Raw genomic sequence first — 6,045 nt, forward strand, 5'->3', positions numbered from 1 at the left:
TGTGCTGGGTCCCCTCCACTCTGCGGAGAATGGCGCTATAAATCAAAATAATAACGTAGGGCTCGCCAAGAGGCCGGAAGAAGCTCAGCGGCCCTGCGGGCGCGGGAGCTGCAGGGCGCGCTAGTGAATGACAACACTGCCCCCTGGTGGCCACAGGGCTAGAGCGACAGGGTGCCGCCAGCCTGGGGCGTCTGCGCAGGGCGGACCAGTTTTACCACTAAATCCCACTGAAACCGTAACCCAGCAATGAAGAGAGAATTCCCCAGGAAGATTTCAAGCTGGGAAGAAGCATAGGAGAAAACTCCCATTTTTTTTAGACTTCAATTTTTATGTTTTCTTTTTTTTGATCTCCAAATAGTGAGCCGAATTTCTGAATTGTTCAGAGCTGACTAAAGAAGCCTCGATTTTTTGGGCATTTTATAAGGTTGCTTTTCATAAGCGAAATATTTAGGGCATTGCTATCTCTGTTAATGAGCGTGACTGTTGACCAAAAAATGCTTGTGAACTCCTAAAAGGAATGACAGTTTGTGCTTCCTTTGCATTAAGTTAAAATGCTGGTTTTGTGTTAATTATTCAGACGGAACTTCATATATAAAGTCAGAGGTTAGATTCTTTCTGAGCCAGAAATCTGGCTTCTGCCCTCATCCACACCCCCGTGAAACGGCATGCGTGATGTTGGATGTGTAAGCCAAGCTTGGGAGGTCCGCCTGTAACAGAGCGTTGCATTAAAGTTTTCAACCACTCACTAAATGTCTCCGGTCCAGACAGAGGAACAAGCTGTAGCATATTTGGAAAGGAGGTGGGCTTAGAGACCAAGAAGGCTTATTCCTTCTGGTATTTTCCACGCCCTCGACTGTGTCTTTCTCCCATTTCTGGTTCTACCCCTTGTTGTGTGGGAAAGCAAATAAGACGGATTTTTATAAAGCACTCTGAGCTTCTTTCAAGGGAACAGCTTCCTGAAAGTGACCCCAGTAAAGGAGAAAAATCTAGGCTGCTATTTACCTAGGACGCCCCCAAGCAGGAAGTGCTCTAAACAGTCCGGATCAAATCCACCTTAAAAGACACTGTTATAAATTCAGGGAAACCTGCAAGTGGCCTTGGATGCTTACTGTTGTGGGGCTTACCTGTAAATGTAATGATGAGCAGAAACTCGGGCCTGACGGGAGGTGTGTTTCCAGCGGAGTTGGAAGGATCACAGCTAGGAAAAGAAAAACCCAGACAAACACGAAGTCGGCAAAGGCCCCTGTGTGTGACTGGGTGCTTGTCCCACCGCAGAGCCACCGGTGGAAGGGAGCAGAGGCCCTGCCGCGTGCAGGGGAAGACCAGCCACCAGCCATGGAGGTGGGGGAGTGGGCGAGACCCCAGGCAGCGAGGCGGGAAACCAGTTCACCCACACACGGAGGGCTCAGCTTCCGCTGGTCCGAGAGCTGCCGATCTTTCTTTCATTGCAGTAAAAGGCCCCAACAGCAAACTGCCCGTCCTCGCCATCTAGGAAAGTGCACAGCTCGGCGGCACCAAGGGGCTCCCACTGTCCCACCGTCGTCACCGCCGTCGTCTCCAGACGGCTCTCCCTCTGCACACCCCAAACTCTGTCCCCATTAGACACCAGCTCCCCACCCCCTCCCGCAGCCCCTGGAATCCACCCTGCCGCTTTCTGTCCCTGAGAGTCTCTCCCCTCTAGGGACCTCGTACAGGTGGAGTCATATGGTGTGTGGCCTCTTGTGTCTGGCTGTCTCAGCTTCTCTTGAGTGTGTTTTCAAGGTTTGTCCATGGTGTGGCCTGGGTCAGAATTCCCTTCCTAACCAACCAGAACCTACTGTGCAGCACAGGGAATTCTAGTCAATATTTTATGTTAACCTATAAGAGAACAAATCTGAAAGGGAACATATATATTGTGAGAATATATACATCTTGAGAATATATTGTGTGTGGAGAGATAGGTGTATAACTGAATCATTTTGCTATACACCTGAAACTAACACTCTTGTAAATTAATTATACTTCGACAAATAAGTAATACATAAATACATACATACATAAAATTGTTTAAAAATTAAAAAGAATGTCCTTCCTTTATAAGGCTAAACAACACACCTTGTATGTACAGACACACTTGTTTATCTAACATCTGTTTTTGTGTGTGTGTCTTTTGCCTTTTAGGCCATACCCGTAGCATAGGGAGGTTCCCAGGCTAGGGTCTAATCAGAGCTACAGCCGCCGGCCTCCACCACAGCTCATAGCAACGCCAGATCCTTAACCCACTGCGGGAGGCCAGGGATCGAACCCACGTCTCATGGTTCCCAGTCAGATTCATTTCCGATGCACCATGACGGAACTCCTGTCCACCATCTGCTGATGGACAGCTGGGTCGCTTCCACCTTGGGTTCTTGTAAATAACGATTCTGCGAACACTCTTTTTGAGTCCTGGCTTTTTTTTTTTTATTAAAGTGTAGTTGATTCACTACACTTTAACTCTTTCCGGTGGCTGTTCAGGGGAATGAAATTGCTGGATTGTGTAGCGACTCCATGTTTAACTTTTTAGGGACCAGACGTGACAGCCGCACACTTTACATGCCCACCGACAGTGCACAGGTCTCCGATTTCTTGCCAACATCCGTTTTCTGTTTCTTCGAAGGAGGCTCCTGATGGGTTAGAGGGGACAGAGCCACTTCCTCTGATTAATGTGACACCCACACCCCTGCCCGGAAGTTTTATAGAAAGTGATTCTTCCTCCCTCCCTTCCCGCCCTTCCCTCTCTCTTTCTTTTTCTTTTCTTTCTTTCTTTCTTTTTTTTTTTTTTTTTGCTTTTTAGGGCCACACCTGTGGCATCTGGAGGTTCCCAGGCTGGGAGTCAAATCAGAGCTGTAACATGGCCTACACCACAGCCACAGCAACGCGGGATCCACGCGGTCTGTGACCTGCACCACAGCTCCGGATCCTTAACCCACTGAGCGAGGCCACGGACTGAACCCACCACCTCATGGTTCCTAGTCGGATTCATTTCTGCTGCACCACGGCGGGAGCTCCTCTTTCTTTCTCTTTCTTCTTCTCTTTCTCTCTTTCTTTCCTTTCTCTCTTTCCATTCTCCTCTTTCTTTCTTTCTTTCTTCCTTTTTCTTTTACGCCACACTCACAGCACATGGAGGGTCCAGGCTAGGGTCAAGTAGGAGCTACAGCTGCCGGCCTACACCACAGCCACAGCCATAGCAGATTCCCAGCCGCATCTGTGACCTACACTGCATCTTAAGTATTTGGATCCTCAACCCACTGAGCGAGGCCAGGGACGGAACCTGCATCCTTGTGGATACTAGCAGGTTCCTAACCTACTGTGCCACACGGAAACTCACAGAAATCGAGTTCTGTTCGCAGTATCTCGGGAGAGAAAGTAACGTCATGGGACATAGTCTGTCATCTCTCCTGGGCACAGTCTTGGGATAAGTCTGGGGCTCCAGACTCTGCGGCCCCACCCCCACGTCTCCACCTTTTCACCTAAAGGACTTGGGAGTTGGTGGAGGGAGGACAGCCAGGACTTGAGGACCCTGGAGCCCGTGTGGCCCAGTGCTCGGCTGACACTCATGGCCAGCAGCAGCCAGGCTCGGCTTCTGGCCACCTCACAAAGCCCTGGTGCCCTAAGCCATCAGCCCTGCAGCCCAGGGTTCGGGGGCTGCATCAGGGAAGCTGGGCTGACGTGGTTTCCTGGGAACCTGGGGCTGAGGAGGGACCCAGATTAGAAGGGGAGGAGACCCTGAGGGCCAGAAATGACCCAGCAGAAGCCACTGTGGCCCCGACCGGGTCTGGGAGTGAGTGGGAAGGAAAATCATCTGAATAAGCCTGCCGATGCCCAGCGCCGACCTTCTCAGGCTGGGCTTTGGTGCCAGTGGGTGTCAGCAGCACAATTGTTCGAAACTGGCCACTTTTATCACTGGCTTTTTATTTGCACTTGAAACGATTTTACTGCAGGGAGCAGAGAACCATGGCCCCGGCTGTGGCTGGAAGACAGGCACTGCTCCCATGAAAACGTCACCTCGCCACCTGCTTGCAAATCGAAAACGAGGTAAAGCAGAGCTGAAGGGACCATGTCTTTTTTCACATCCCAAGCTCATCCTCCGTTTCCTGCTGAAATGTCTCCCTTGACTCTGCACGCGCACGAGGGTTTTGCAAATATAAATAAACCTCGTTGCCGCCGTCTCTACGACGGTAAGTGGGGGCCGTGGTCGAGCAGGGGGCCCCCGTCCTGGAACTGTGGTCTTGGGGCCAGAGTGGAGTTGCAAGCATGGTAAGAGCCTCCCCATGGAAAACAAACCAGCAGAGTGGACTCAGTGCAACGCAGCCCGGGAGTAAACTGAGTCCCGACACCCCGGTAAAAACCCAAAATACCCGGAGGGCAGCCTTTCCCACGTTTGGGTCATTCTCCAGTTCTGAGGCCCTGCAGTGGCTCTCTGTCCCCGTTCTTTCTGCAGCGAGTTGTCCCTGACGACGTTACATGTGAGGGTCACTGGGAGGCTTTGAAGAGCCCAGAGGGAGGGGTGGCCGTGGCAGGGGGTGGGGGCAGCAGGTGAGAAGGGTCCCTGGCTCACCCGCAGTTGCAGGCCAGGCAGGAGACCCCCGGTCCCAGGTCTAGGAGAGCCGCCAGCAGGAACCACAGCAGGAGGGCGTTTGGAAAGAAACAGCGGATGGAACGGCCCCTGATTTGGGGCAGGGAGCAGGTGGCCTTGGAGAGACGTGTGGGTTTCAGGTAGTTTTACAGTGAAGCACCAAACCCATCAACCCCAGGACCAAGAGTAGAGCCTTAAAACCCCCTTCTTCACCCAAAGACTCTCCTCCCCCGACCTCGTTAGAACTGCTCTCTAGGTGTGAATTCAAAGGTTTCACTCCAGAGTCAGCCAGCGCAGAGATGCCCTGCAGCCCTCCTCCCACGCCCAGGCACACACGTGCACACGTGTGCATACGCACACACCCAGGCAACGCACACGTGTGTGCGCGCACACACTCACTAACCACCACTGTATGAATCTCCATCTTCCTTTCCAGCCTTAGATGAGCTGGGTTTTTTTTTTTTTTTTTTTTTTTTTTTTTTTTTTGGCTTCTTAAAAACGTTCTCCTCCTTCCCTGAGAATAGCTGTTTCCCAGGGCCCTTCTACACTCCTAAAAATAAACTTACACGTTCTTTGGATTTTAGAGACTCTCATTTAAAAAAATACAGAGAAATAGACAAGGTCATAGAAATAACAAGCAAAGAATCATAAAACCGCCTTCCTGCAAATCCAAATGGGCCAAACTGGTTGAGAGGAAGGCGGACAGCGCAGCAGCGTTCAGCCCCTGCTAGTTAATCGCAGGACAGAGCCTTCCACTAACTCTGGTCCAGATGGCTGGAGACACACCAGCTTAAAAACGCAGGGTATGCAGCAGCGCTGAATGGCTGACTACGAAAGTCAAATAGTCACGTCAAAACAGTAATGTGAAATGTGCCACCAGCACATTTTATTAAATGTAAATAGCGCCTCAATAAAGCTCGAAAAACTCATAGCCCCTCCCCGTGCGACATCCACGTCGCTGCTGTCACGGCGGCATCGGGCTCGGGGCAGCGGCGCTGGCAGCTTCCCACTCAGGCCCGCATCCCAGGCTTGCGGGGCGGGCGGCGAGTGTAGGGATTGGCCTCGGCTCAGCCCCATCACCTCGGGCCTTTCTAAGGGGACAGAGGCTGGGACAGAGCGGCTTTCGGGGCCCCTCGCTGCGCAGGGGACCCTCCCCGGGGTGGCGGGGCCTGGCGCGCAGAGGCGGTGCGGGCTGAGCACGAGGGCGGGTCCGGAGGGAGCGAATCCTGGCGCAGGTCCTGCGCGGAAAACCGGTCCTGCGAGGAAAACCGGCCCTAGAAGGTTCCCGCTGTTGCGTGAAAAGTAACCACAGGGCAGGCCGTTCAGTGAAGAGGCGGCTGGGTTGCTGATTCCAGTAAATGGAGCTGCTTTTCCGCTTGGGCTGGTGGTGAGGGTTAGCGGAGCGGCCGGGTAGGAGGTCATTTTGGAGTATAGACCCAACCTCCAGGGGT

This window comes from Sus scrofa, chromosome 7 (genome assembly GCF_000003025.6).
Source record: "Sus scrofa isolate TJ Tabasco breed Duroc chromosome 7, Sscrofa11.1, whole genome shotgun sequence".
NCBI lineage: Eukaryota > Metazoa > Chordata > Mammalia > Artiodactyla > Suidae > Sus > Sus scrofa.